Genomic DNA, 13,614 nt, shown 5'->3' on the forward strand with positions numbered 1-13,614 from the left:
GCTGCACTTTTTGCCTGACTTAAGACTAACATGGATTACCAGCTCTATGATTCTGTTGATCTATTATATGGCTCCAGATATAGCCGTCAAATTAATCCTGCTGTGAGTCAAAATCTCCAGATCATACTCAAACTTCTAATCTCATCCTATGTCTCCTGATCAATCAAAACCAAATGCTCTGTCTCACTTCAAGTGTTTAAATGGAATTCACTTTCCCTTTTCCAAAACATCATGAATGTAAATGTCTCACTGAATGTGTTAAATAATATTTACTTTCCCTACACTACTGTACTGATAGGAAACACACTGAGGATGGAAAGCCAAACCTGTACAAATCTGTAGTTAGCAGCACACGCAAGGAGACATCAGCCTTCATTGATTTCCCATTGCCTAAGTGAGGACTTTCCAAACTATCTGCACAGCTACAAGTTCTTTGAATATCCTGTCACAGCTGCATGCAAAGCATTTTGACCTTGTGAAGCACATCCAATTCAAGGTGAACTATAGAACATAATGCCTGGTTCACACAAGAATCCACTAGTACTGTCAGCTAAAGTTTCTCCTTTAGAGAAGCAATTGGGCTTGTGCTCACAGCAGCATGTGGCTTGGTTTTAACGAGTGCTGATGGCCCCACAGGGATCAGTTAGGTATTCAGTAGCATGATGATGTTTTATGGATCTAAACTGCATATCTTTTGTAACTTAAAAACACAAGATTATCATCTGCCTTCCTGAAATCTTCTGTCCCTAAAGGTCTCTGGGAGGGTTGGTTATGGCTGCAATGCTGCTCACCTCCACAACACCAAAGTCCAAAGTCTTACCCCAGATGAAAGAGATTTTTCTCTACTAACTCAACCCCCCAGTCTGAGAATCCAAGAACAAGACCAGCACTGACACCCTGATGGTCTCCAGCCACACGTCAGCACTAGATTCCTAGAACAGGAGTAGCTAGGAGGGTGGGGATTGTGGTTTAGTAATAGATTTGCCAATTTTCCTTGTTGTGAACCACTTGATGATGCCTCTGAAACAAGCCTATAGGCTCTTGCTTTCTATCTGGAGCCCCTAAAAAATTTAGAAAATTAATATTAACCTGCCCTGGGCTGCCTGTCATGTGGCCCTCAATGGCTTACCAAAACTCAGTAAGTGGCCCTCTGCTCAAAATTATTGCCAGCCCCTGTCCAATTGACTCTTAAAGGAGTCCAGAGTAGGTGCTTGCACCACCTCTGACGGCAGTCCTGTTCCAGGCCTTGGGGGCTTGGACTGTAAAGAAGTTCTTCCTTATGTCCAGCCTGAAACGGTCATGGAGGAGTTTGTGACGGTTTGACCTTGTCATCCCTTAGGGCACTCTGGTGAACAGGCATTCTCCCAGATCCTGATGTACACCCCTTATATACTTATAGGCAGACACCAGGTCTCCCCTGAGCCTGTGCTTTTCCAGGCTGAAGAGTCCCATAGCTCTCAGCCTCTCCTCATAAGGCCTGTTTTCCTGCCCTCTGATCATGTGTGTGGCTCTCCTCTGGACTCTCTCAAGCTTCTCCACATCCTTTCTGAATTGTGGAGGCCAGAATTAGGTACATTACTCCAGATGCGACCTCACCAAAGCTGAGTACAGCAGGAGGATGACATCCCAGGATTTGCTAGAGAAGCATCTATGGATGCAAGCCAGAGTTTTGCTCGCTTTACCAGCTGCAACATCACATTGGTGGCTCATATTCACCTTGTAGTCAATCATGACCCCCAAGTCCCTTTTGGCCATGGTGCTAGCAAGCATGGCACTGCCAAGCCTATAAGTATGCTGTGGGTTTTTCTTCCCAAAGTGGAGTACCTTGCATTTTTCAACACTGAAGGCCATCAGGTTTTCATCCGCCCATTTTCTGAGCCTGTCAAGGTCGGCCTGGATTACCATCCTGTCCTCAGGTGAACGCTTTACCCCAAAGTTTGCTGTCATCAGTGAACTTGGCCAGTCCACTGCTAACACTAATGTCCACATCGTTAATGAAGATGTTGAAAAGAATAGGCCCAAGGACAGAGCCTTGGGGGACCCCACTGGTCACAGTGCACCATGATAATTGACTTCTGTCAGCTACCACTCTCTCTGGGTCCGACCTCGAAGCCAATTTCCCAGCCAGCAGAGTGTGATGTAGCCAAGGCTGCAGTTGGCCAGTTTTTCTGTAAGACGATCATAGGATACCAGATCAAAAGCTTTTTTTAAAGTCAAGATATATAACGTCAATCTCCTCTCCCTTGTCCAGGTGATATGTCACCTGGTTGTAGAAGAAGATGAGATTGGTCAGGCAAGAGCTACCTGCAACAAACCCATGCTGGCTATACCTCAGAAAGTTGCCTTCAGCCAGTTTGTCAAGAATGGTCTCTTTGACTTTTTCCAAGATCTTCCCTGGAATAGAGGTCAGGCTGATGGGCCTGTAGTTCCCTGGATCTACTTTCCTCCCTTTCTTGAAGCTAGGCCTTCTTCCAATCTTTGGGCACTTCGCCTGAGCACCAGGAGTTCTCAACGATCCGTGCTGGTGGCAGAGCTATGATGCTTGCCAGGTCCTTAAGTACCCTGGGGTGTAAGCTGTCTGGGCCAGCTGACTTGAAGGTGTCCAGCCTCTCAAGGTGTTCCTTCATATGGTCTAAATTGATGAAGGGTAACAGTTCTCCCTCGCTCTGGCCATCCCCTACCGTACCATGAAAAACCAACGTAAAATAACCGTTAAGCAGATTCACTTTTTCCTGGGTGTTGGTTGTTAGTTGACCCATATGGTTTAGCAGGGGTCCAATGTTACCCTTGCTTTTCCTCCGGCTCCCCGCATATCTAAAAAAGTTTTTATTGTCCTTGATATGTGTAGCCAGTTGGAGTTCAGAGCAGAGTGGACTAGAGATGCAAGCACATTGGGTTACATGTGTCTTTAAGAGTAGGTGGAGCAGGAATATTAGTAAGATGTAGAAAAAGCAGAGAAAGGGGAAAAAAGTAGGTAAATTTAAGACAAATGGTAGAGGTACCTCACCTCACATAGTTACGGCTTACGAAGGGTTTCTTTTGTAGAAAAGACTAGCTCTTACAGACTGATTTTTTTTCTAAATCAAATTGTACTTCTCCACTGTATTCTTTACTAACCAGTGAAATTCTTTGCATAAACAAAAGCAAATTGTCCCAAAGTGCCAATAAAAGATTTCTCTTGAACACAGTCAGATGGTTTTGTCTCAAGGGAATTCAGGAGTGTTGATATTCTGCACTATCAAATCCCATTGAAGTTCCCTTCAGTGAAGGAAAAATAGGGCCCTAGGGTTAAAAAATAAATTGAAAAGCCTTTTGCATCACCTTTTTGTGGATGTCATAGTGACCTCCATTTGTGCCGTAAACCATAGAACTGCAGGATGTCATTTCCCAGAAGCAAGATACTCCCTAGAGCTGTCCCTGTGCTTTCACAATTTGTAATTGCCCTTACTGCAAACCTATGTCTTAATGGCACAGTCTCAATTCTCTGAGAGAAGATATTTTCTTTTTAAGAGCAGGAAAAAACTGACATGCATTTGTTATTACTGGTAGAACTGGCAATAACCAGGATTCCTCACAGTGGCTGTGCCCACATAAGCACACACATGCATTTTGAGGAACTGCAAAAAGCACCCTATGCATATGATCTGGTTCTCTGTACTGCATATTTGCAGCATGGAGCCAAATTTAGATACCAGGAAATCCCAGTATCAAAAAAACAGCTCACTGTAAAAAAGTGCATGTGGTGGCAGTGTACACCGCCCAAAACTGGAGCCTGGCCAGCCAGAGCTGCATTCCAGCTGCCAGCCAGGCTCTGTATGCCCAGGTCGCCACTGTTGGAGCCCCAGGAGGCCTCCAGAACCCCAGATAAGACTACTGGGGCCAGCCCAGGTGCTGGCCACGGCCTCCCTTACCCTACCTGTGGCAACTTGCCACACACCAGAGCATACATGCAGAGGCATTCCCCGGGCACAACTAGCAAAAGCACAAATATGTGCTGCTGCTAGTTGTTCCCAAAGAAAAACCCATATGGGCTTGTCTGAATGTTCCCGATGAGGCTAAATAAAATAAGGCAGAATCCAGAAGGTTCACTGTTCCTTTCCTCATAGAGGAAGGCTCTCTGAAGTCCAAAGACAAGATATTTTGCAACCACAGTTTTGTCTTGTCATCCAATTTGGATCTTGCATCAACTTGTTTCATAATAGTTTTTGTCATTTGGGTAGTTCCTGATACGTGTTCTACCACTGCTATTTTAAAAGAAACTTCACTGACTTTAACAAAATCGCTCAACAGTTACAGTCTCCTAACTCTTAGTGTCTGGAGAGCCTAAGAATGAGACTCAGGTGTGCACACAGTACCATCTACGCTTCCTAATTTGCAAACTCAGGTGTGCATGGAGTGGGAGTGACTAGTTGGAGTTTATCTCTTGGTGGTGCTTGCTCTGGAGGCCTATAGGCATTGTCTCAGGCACTGTCTAGTCCAGCCTGATTTCAGTTTCACTTAAACTAAACTAAAATATGCCAATTGCAAACCCAAATAAATCTGGCTATCCACACAGCCTTTTGTACTAGCTTCCTTAAGTTGGTTTTAAACTCATGACTTTAGTTACACATGTACAATTCTGTATGTAGGCAAGCCCTCCATGTGAAATCCTTTTCTGTTTTCTAGGCCTGTGTCAGTTGCCTCTAGAGAGTGCCATGGTGAAATAGCTCAACAAGAAGCAAAACAAGAGTTGCTGGTAAGCTCAGTTTGCAAAGGGCCTCGACTCAGGTCTCAAAACTCCTCAACTGTGGTAGGCAGTGAAAGGCAGACACAAGTTTCTGCAGTTGTACCTTGAAACTATATTGGGGACAAGTCTGGGAAGCCCTAAATCCCAGTGAGCACATCTACACTTTCATTAGTGCACAGTAGTTAACTGTGCATTTAATTTAGTACTTGCTTAATGAACTAAAAGCGCAATAACTTGCTGTGGCAGTGGGAGATACCCACAGGGGTTGGAAGTGCCGGGAACAATCTCTGATGCTTCCGAAGAAGGAAACAGGGATGCTCACACTGCAGAGAACTTACCTTCTAAGGCAGGCTGGGACAGGGAAGGAGCTGCACGAGTCGATGTTTCACCAGCTCTTAAAGCAGCTGTCAGTCAAGCTGGGCAGCGGCTAGCTGATGATGTCAGCTGAGGCTGCCGCTGCAGGAGATTTAAAAACCCTGCTGGAGGGCAGGTGGGGTGGGGGGAGGGGAAGCCAGCTGGGAGCATGCCAGGCAGGCCAAAACCTGGCATGCCAGCAGGAGTGTTCCCATTGACATTGCCTCATGGCAAGGGAGTGGGGGCAATAACTGGGACCCAGCTAAGAACAGGCAGTTCCCGGCCCCAGAGCATTAGGGCTCCAAGGTGGCAATTCCCTCTACAGTTGGGCGATTCTCCTATCAGCTTGGATACTGAAGGCAGCATTTTAAGCCTCAGGATTGACTTAGGAATCAGGGAGGTCAGGCGGACTGTCTGTGCCCACATTGTACCCACAGTTGTGGGGCGGACACCCTTTTGGGCTGGCACAGGTGCCTTAGCCCTGAGTTGGGGTGAGAGCAGAAAGACCCAAATGGCTGGTGAGTGGACAGGGTGTAGGTGAGGCAGAGCCCCGAGGACCACCACAACAAACCTGTGAGTATCCCGTCTTTGGGTCAAGGGGAAAGGAACACCACTGAACCCCCTCCTTCTTTACATTTTTCCATCGAGTCATGGCAGGTGAGTTGGGGGACCCTAACCATGGGGCAGGACTATACTCTCATCGCCAACTGGGGGTGCCACACTTGCGCTACTGCACAGTAACACTGGCGCATGGGTTTTTAGTGACACTTACTGTGCAGTAGCCTAATATTACTGCATCGTAATGTATTAGCATGGTTTTTGCCCGGCATACTACTGTGCTGTGTTATTAGGCTACTGTGCATTAAGCATCTCATGTAGATGCACCCAATGTGTATTTAATTAGCCTGCACCTAATGTATTTGAGGTTCAGGCTAGGTATTTGAGGCAGCTATGTAATTATCCAGGACATTTGGAATATTTGCCCAAAGATACCCAACCATGTTCACAGACAATATTCCTACAAACTGGGAAATAGGCTGAATTTCTATACCATTCTTCTATTTTATCACGTAACAACAGTGACAATCTTGTCCCTTTTTTCCTGATTCAGTTTGGTTTGATGTCTCCTTTAATGGTGTTCTGAAAAGAGATTGTCTTGTGTATGTTGATGAACTTGACTCCTTCATTGGTTCAAAATACAACTTACTGGCCCTGTTCTTCAAGTATTCAAAACTGGCCCTGGAAATTTTCTTTGGTCCATGCACCAAGTATCAGTATCACCTGACTGGACCAGGGAAATGGGATCTTGACAAGGGAACGTTCTGTTACTTCTTTAAAGAAAAGAAAGAGAAATGGAGTCTTGGAAATGACTTTTACCTCGTCCAAGTTATTCAAGGTTGAGAGAGAGAGTCTGGCTAGTATTCACTGGCACTTACAATTTCTATAGTTTTGGAGGAAGGAAGGGGTTATGGATTCATCAAAATCTTCTTTCTTCTTCTAAATTCTGGTCTCCTGCAGGAGAAGAAATGCTGGTCACATAGGTTTGGTTTAGCCAACTTTGAAATCCACTGTAGTGGCATCCCTTTATTGATTGTCAGGGGTCCATTGTAGGAGGGCAGTTCTCTTATTTTTATTGGACCTTTGGCAAATGGGCTCTCACTTCAGCTCTTTTTTCTCTGCCGGTCCCCGAGATATCCAGGAGGTGGTATCAGTGTATAACCAATGTATTTGATCCTTTCTTCTCAGAGGCTATGTTTTCTGTATTTCCAGGATTGTATTCCTTGATTAACTCCTACTACAAATTATAATCCCCATCCCATTTTTAAGCAATGTCTTTCAGTATATCAAAGTTATATACTAATTGGGTGCTTATATCATCCTAATATATCTGCTTTCTGTCCTATGCCATTCAAATAATGTGCAGGCTGTGAGAATCATTTAAAAAGAAAACCTTTTGGTCCCTCTAATTTTAGTGTATCTGCACTGTATGTTCTCTGATTTTTAAGTCAAGTGCTTTGAAATCAGTAGCTGAAATGTTCCATATAACAATCAAGTATTTATTATTATCTCTATTCACTCCTACCACAAAATAGAATCCCTTTCCCCTTTTTGAGCAATTTCTTTCAAGATTTCAAAGTTATATTGTTGCTTATATTTCCCAATATGTGTTTTTCCCTCTGTTTTAAACAATTCATTCAATTTTAAGATGGAAGAATTATTTAGAAAGAAACCTAATAAAACCCTCTTTGATCCCTCTAGTATCAGTGAACATAGACTGTCCATCCTTTGATTATATATAGAACATTTCACACCCTTTCATACTTACACTAGAACAAGAAATATTATATAGAAGGAATGAAAATTTATATCCCATCTATGGACAAATTGTGCCTTTGAATTACAGCTTCCAATCTGGTGTGAAAGCAAGTAGGTTTGAGTTGTCTTGAGATCTGTCTATAACTAGAACCTTCCAGTTCTGGTCTCACAGCAAGCTAAATAAGTTTGTTTACTGCCTCTGCCCTTATCTTTGGCAGTAAGGATGCAATAGGAACGCAAGATGTTTGTCAGCTCATGATGGTCTCTGAAAGTAATTTGCAAGATGCCAAGATGTCATCCAGTCCCATGGCTCAGATTTCACTTATCTCAGCCACTATGAAAGTTTTGGATACAGATCAGATAACTTTAATCATGAACCTTGCTCCTTACCGTGTCAACAAGTCTCACTTACATAACTGCGTAGAAGAGGCTCTTTCCTCGTTAAGAGAACTGTCCCCTCCCACATTCCTTAGCCTGCACCCAAATATCCCTCAGATTTGTACACAAAGAATAACAGCAAGTGGATCTTCTCACAGCTGCCCAGAAACATTTATAAGAAATACTAGATTCTACATGCAGATCAGAGGTAAGGGAAGGGAAAGAAAATACATAAATCTGTATATTCAGCACCATGTGCAAGATAATCAAGTCAGCATCACTTAGTAGGGAAGGAGTTAATTAGTACACTTTCTTCATTGATATATGTAGTGGGTGGTTGTTGGCTCGAAATACATTTAATTCGCTTTAGAATTGCCTCTGCAACTCTGTTGATTCATAAATCAGTTGGAAACGAACCTTTTCTTTCTTCATGTGTAACTGAGTACTTTAATTGGAAACTTAAATGTAACTGGGACTTACATGTCATGTCTGCCTTTATGCTTCCTTTCTTCAGGTCAGCATGCCTGGAATGTATTTCAATCCAGACAGCTTTGATGTTTCTTTAATAGATACATCTCTACCACAATTGTAGGTTTAGGGGGTACATACACATGTATTAACTTTCTGACAGTTAAGCCAACTTAACTTTTTAAAGTCAACTTAACTGGCAGAGCGTACAAACGTATGTGGAGCAGAGTTAACTTAAATCTGGTGTATTATCCTCCAAGGTGTATTATCTTGAGTCACATTAGTTTAATTGACTTAGCTCGCAAGATGACTGCCACCATGTCAAGGAACTGTACAAGTGTATGCTCTTATGTTGCTTGACTTAAGTTGACTTAGTTAAGTCTCCTTATTTTAAGTTGAATTAGTATGAGTGTATTGCATGTGTTCAGGTTGGTGCAGAAACATGGGCATGTGGATCCAATTCAAAGGGGGAACAATTTAAAAGGGCAACAGAGGTTGCGTTCTAATCATTGTGTGAACAAGCTGGAAATGATACAAATGTAGCAAAACTGCTCTAATTTTAACACTGGATAAAGCAGTGATATTACCTTGGTAGATGGCATTGGGGCAGGGTTCAATTTTTAGATCAATGCTTGAAAAACTGTAATGAAAGACTTCCATAAAAGAGCCATAAGATTGATCTGAGGTGTCTTAAGCATGCCTTCCTGTGGTAGACCAAGAAGCCCCAATCTGATTCATAGATTCATAGATGTACGGTTGGAAGGGACCTTGTAGATCTTCTAGTCCAACCCCCTGCCAGGGGCAGGAGAGAAAACTGGGCTCAAATGACCCCAGCCAGGTAAACATCGAGCCTCCTCTTAAAGACCCCCAGGGTAGGAGCCAGCACCACTTCCCTTGGAAGTTGGTTCCAGATTCTAGCTGCCCTGACTGTGCAGAGTTTATCAAAGAGAATCTTAAGAGGTGGCTTGATTACAGTCTCTAATTATCTATACAAGAAAAAGATAGAGGCCCCTTTCATCCAACAGACAAAGATGTAAGGGTTTCCCATGACTAGAAGATGAAGCTACACTAAAGTGGGAATAAGGTACAAATGTTTAATAGTGAGGATAAATAACCAATGGAACAACTTCTCAAGCCTTAAGGTGCCTTCTTCTTTAGAAATCTTTAATCAAGACCAGATGTCCTTCTAACACATAAGTTATAGTTCCGCCACAAGGTAGGGAGCATAATAAATAATTTTCTGGTGAAATTCTCTGCTTTGTGTTGTGATGGAGATCAGACTATGGATTAGAACCAACAAAGGACTTCCTGGTGTCTCAGGTGGACTTCTGATGTGCAGTTTATCCAATGCCTATAACTTGTCACTTACAGAAATAGTCCCTGGAGCCAGAACTGAAACTCAGCACTCCCTCTTCTAAGCTGAGTGCTCTAACCACTAGCTAAGTATGGCTGGCAGTAGTAAGTCTAAATACTACTAGACAATAGAATAAAACTCAATCTTGCTACCTCTTTCTCTCTGAGCCAATTAAATTCTACTCTTTGCTTCACACAGGCACATTTTCAACAGGAGATGTGAGTGGTTCCCACCCATATCCTCTCAGGATGTTTTTAAGGTTGTTTTCAGAACACCTACCAGATTAGTCCTCTCATAGGACTTCTGCAGAGGAGCATCTGGCTTCTGAATGCCAAACTAGCTTTGACAAGAGATATGTGCTAAGCTGTTCAGACTGGGGAAGTTCTGGATATGTGCAGAAGCAGAAGAGTAGGTGCCTCTGGAACTTTTGAAATTACATGGGGAAGGCACCTTTATAATTTTCAGACAGGGGCTAGGGACAGACATTACACACAAACTGGTTTAAGTGATCAGAAACTGGTTTAAACCTGTATAACAGAACAGATGTTCAGTTCACATAAACCAGCTTGAAAATGTCTGAAACTGGTTTGACATAAACCTGGTTGAATGTAGTATCAGATGCTGTGTATAGACAAAACAGGAGCCCTAAATTGAAGTGCTGGGTTTAAAAAAAACACCGCTTCAATTTAGAGCTGATTAAACCCCCATGTTGTATACATACCCCACTAACTTACCTGCATCTTCAGTGGGGAGGGGAGGGTGAGCTGCTAGTGAGCAGAGCAGTCCCTGGGCTGCAGGGAGGCTGATGCTTCCCTCCATGGGAGTGGCAGCCCCCCACCAGATGGCACCCACCCACAGGCACCCGACTCAGGCAGTTCTCGAAGGAGTTTTAGTTTGCTGTGCCCCAAGTCACTTAAGGCACATTACACCACCAAATTTCCTAGAGCAGCTGAAATTACTGCACAATACGCCACCGAAGTATGCAAACACCAACATCATTGAAGTCATGCAAAAGCATTTAACCCACTTTAAAGTGTTATGCACACACGCCTCTTGTTTCATCTACACACAGCCAGACTTAACTGATTTGGCTCAAACCAGTTTATGCAATGTCTGTCCCAGACCCCTTGCTGGTTTAAATGAAATCAGACTTCCCCAGCATCCCAGCATACTCTCTGGGCTGGGCTGGGCAGGGCTCCCTGCTCCACAGTGGGGCTGGACCCCCACTCTGCTCCCTGGCTGCAGCTCCAGCAGTCTCTGCAGGCATCTGCCTGGATTCTGCTCCCCATTCCCCTCCCCACTCTCTGCTAAGCAGGCATTCCCCTGTCCCTCACAGACATCTCTCAGCATTAGCTAGCAGACCACATGCTGGCTATCTTCGATTGTGGTACATGGGACAAAGGCAGACTCAACAGGTAGCTGGTAATGTCTCTCTGTTGTTTTCTTAATGGGCTGATAAACACTAAGTTAAGGGTGATAAACATTCCCTACTGGGCTGCTCAGGAGTGGAGAGAATCCCTCCCTAATCATAGCATCCTGCTGGGGTCTGGCCACATGCTCCCCCACCCCCAGCTCAGATCGGTGGAAGGGAAGGGAGGGGTGCTCTAGCACACCCCCCCCCCCCCCCCCCCCAGCTTCTAGTTTTTCAGTCCAGAGAAGATGTCTGTGTGGTTACAAACTGGTTCAGCCTAGCCAGGTTAGACTAACCTGCAAAGATTGAATCAATTCAGGCTCAGGCTTTTTGACTGTCTGTCCCTAACCACTGTGGTTTGGATTGCAGTGCTGGATTTAAGCTTGTTCATTTCACTTAAATCAGTCATTCCCAAATGAGAGGGTGTTATACTAAGTGGGACTGAAGCAGTTATGAGTAGGACTCACAGAATCCTAAGGCCTAAAAGCTTCATGAGGTATTAATATTCCAATAAGAAAAGAAATTGGTGTTAGAAATGTGGCAGCTTACCATGGCTGTTAATGCTGTGTAAGGGAAGACATTAGACAGAAGTAAGAATACCTTTGTCCATAGCGTTGTCCTCACTGTTCATATTTATAATACTAATTCCTGAGGCATTCTTAGGAAGTTGGAAAAAGACTGATCCCGTATGACTGTGTTCACTGATATGATTCAACCCAATCCTCCCCTAATACAGGAGACAATGGTAAAGAGAGTGGGGAATGTTGAAGCTGGTGTCAGTGGACTGGCCTCCATTAAGTGCTGTCTGGAGGAAGGGCTTGAGCCCACCTGTTTTAAGAAAAGTGATGATCTTGGGGGACTCTGGATGTTCACGGTAAGTGGGGTTTCATCCCCTGAGGCTATAAACTATATAAATAAGAAAATACCCAATGATGTGCCCCTGTGAAATAATCAGAAGGGATTATTCCTCAGATGAGACCAAAAGATAATCAAATCTATTGAGAAACTGAATAAGGATGTGTTTATATTGCCATTAGAGGTGTGATCACAGCAGACATAGGTCTACCCAAGCAGCTCTATTGCTGCCCAGCGCAGAGACCAAGTGAAGTGAAGCTGCAGCTGCAAGGGTTTCCGCATGAGCTAAACAAGTTCAAACAGGGAGCATGTTCCTTGTGCCAGGGGCCAGCCTGCCCTGAAATGCATACTACTACTGTTGTACTGCTTCTCCTGGCCTATCTGAGGCTACAGATAACTTGGGGATGAACACATCTCTGATTGTGATATAAACTTTGCTAGTGCATTCTGAGTCGCTTTTCGGGGCCTTAGAGCCCTAGATAAGTCCCCACAGTGGATGGTCTCCACGCTGCTGTATAGAACCCAACCTTTGAAGTCTACATGCTCTCAAGCCTACCAGGTTCCAACACAGCTTCTAGTTCTGGCCACTCAGGTGCACTCCTCAAGTGCAGACTCCCAGGTGACACCCTCCACAGGATGGTGAGACATAATGATGCAGCTGCTTAGCATCAAGACCAGAGCTCACACCTCAGGTCTGTCTAGTTGCTGATGGCCAACTTTAGTCAGCTGCTCAGTGACCAACTTTACCTTTGGGAAGATGCAGTAGATAAAGCAATAAATGCTGGCTTTGGAAAGGGACTTCTTAGTCCCAGTCCTTTTTTCCACTTGGAGAAAACAAGAGAATTATAGATTCATTGAAAGTAACAAGGCCCTGAACACAACCGCCACCCTTGGCAACCTGAAATATGCTTTACTAGCAACCAATGTGTAACCCATGCTGGCACATTAAGGCCAGGTGATGGACTGGATTTTGGATCCTTGGGGTGCCAGTAGCCCTGGGAGCCCCTCAGCCAGACTACTGACTGAGGGGTTCCATGGAAAGGTGTATCCCTCACCCTGCACAGGAATTAGCTATGAACCCAATGAACAAGTTATTCTTCATTATACACAACCAAGTTATATACAGAAAAAATAAATAAACAAAAAATATAATAACAATAGTTAATAATAAAACTAACAATTTAGATTAAATTTACAACTACAACATTAGGTAGATAATTCCAGCACGCTAGGTGGTCCCACTTGCATTAAACAACCTCAATAATTAAATTCACCTTGCTATAACTCTTTACAACTATTTTCCCCCCATAACTCAATTGATTTCCTTCTGTTCACAATCCACTTCCCATAACAATAAATGGCAATACAGCTATAACTATGATCTGCCACTAAATGGAAGAAGTGAGGCTTCTGCTGCTCTGGGGAAAATGGTCTCCTTCCTGGTAACACAGCAAAAGAGGCTCTGAATAGTGGCTGTAGGCAATAGTATCCCTTTTGTTTCTTTCTGGAAATACACTTCCTGCAAACACTAGTGATTAGGTGTCCCCTCACATGCCCATGCTGGTTTGTTTCTCACAACCCACTCCCTCTTGGGGTTGTCTCCCCCTCCCAGCACATCCACCCAGACAGCGGTTTTCCTCTGCAGGTCTCTGGCTCTGCTGCTTGAGTCTTGCCAGCTCAGACAGGAGTTTCCTTCTGCAGGTCTCTGACTGCTGCTTCTCCCAGCTCCAGCAAGCCTACCAGCTTGTTTAA

The 13,614-nt window shown here is 44.1% G+C and overlaps 1 protein-coding gene across 6 annotated transcripts in view; it reads left to right on the plus strand.

The window, feature by feature from the left end:
• The window catches only part of LOC102373121 (dimethylaniline monooxygenase [N-oxide-forming] 2), a 60,558-nt gene that overhangs the window by 4,853 nt on the left and 42,091 nt on the right, over window positions 1-13,614 (plus strand). For 3 of the 6 annotated variants that reach the window (XM_025196777.1, XM_025196781.1, XM_025196776.1), the window contains one exon: window positions 4,666-4,735. The gene's annotated coding sequence lies outside the window, so the exon portion shown is untranslated. Of the gene's footprint in view, window positions 1-4,665; window positions 4,736-11,815; window positions 11,882-13,614 lie in introns of those variants that run through there. The other 3 variants (XM_025196783.1, XM_025196784.1, XM_025196775.1) reach the window with 1 other exon arrangement.

The sequence above is a fragment of the Alligator sinensis genome, unplaced genomic scaffold (assembly GCF_000455745.1).
Source record: "Alligator sinensis unplaced genomic scaffold, ASM45574v1 scaffold31_1, whole genome shotgun sequence".
In the NCBI taxonomy this organism is placed as follows: Eukaryota; Metazoa; Chordata; order Crocodylia; family Alligatoridae; genus Alligator; species Alligator sinensis.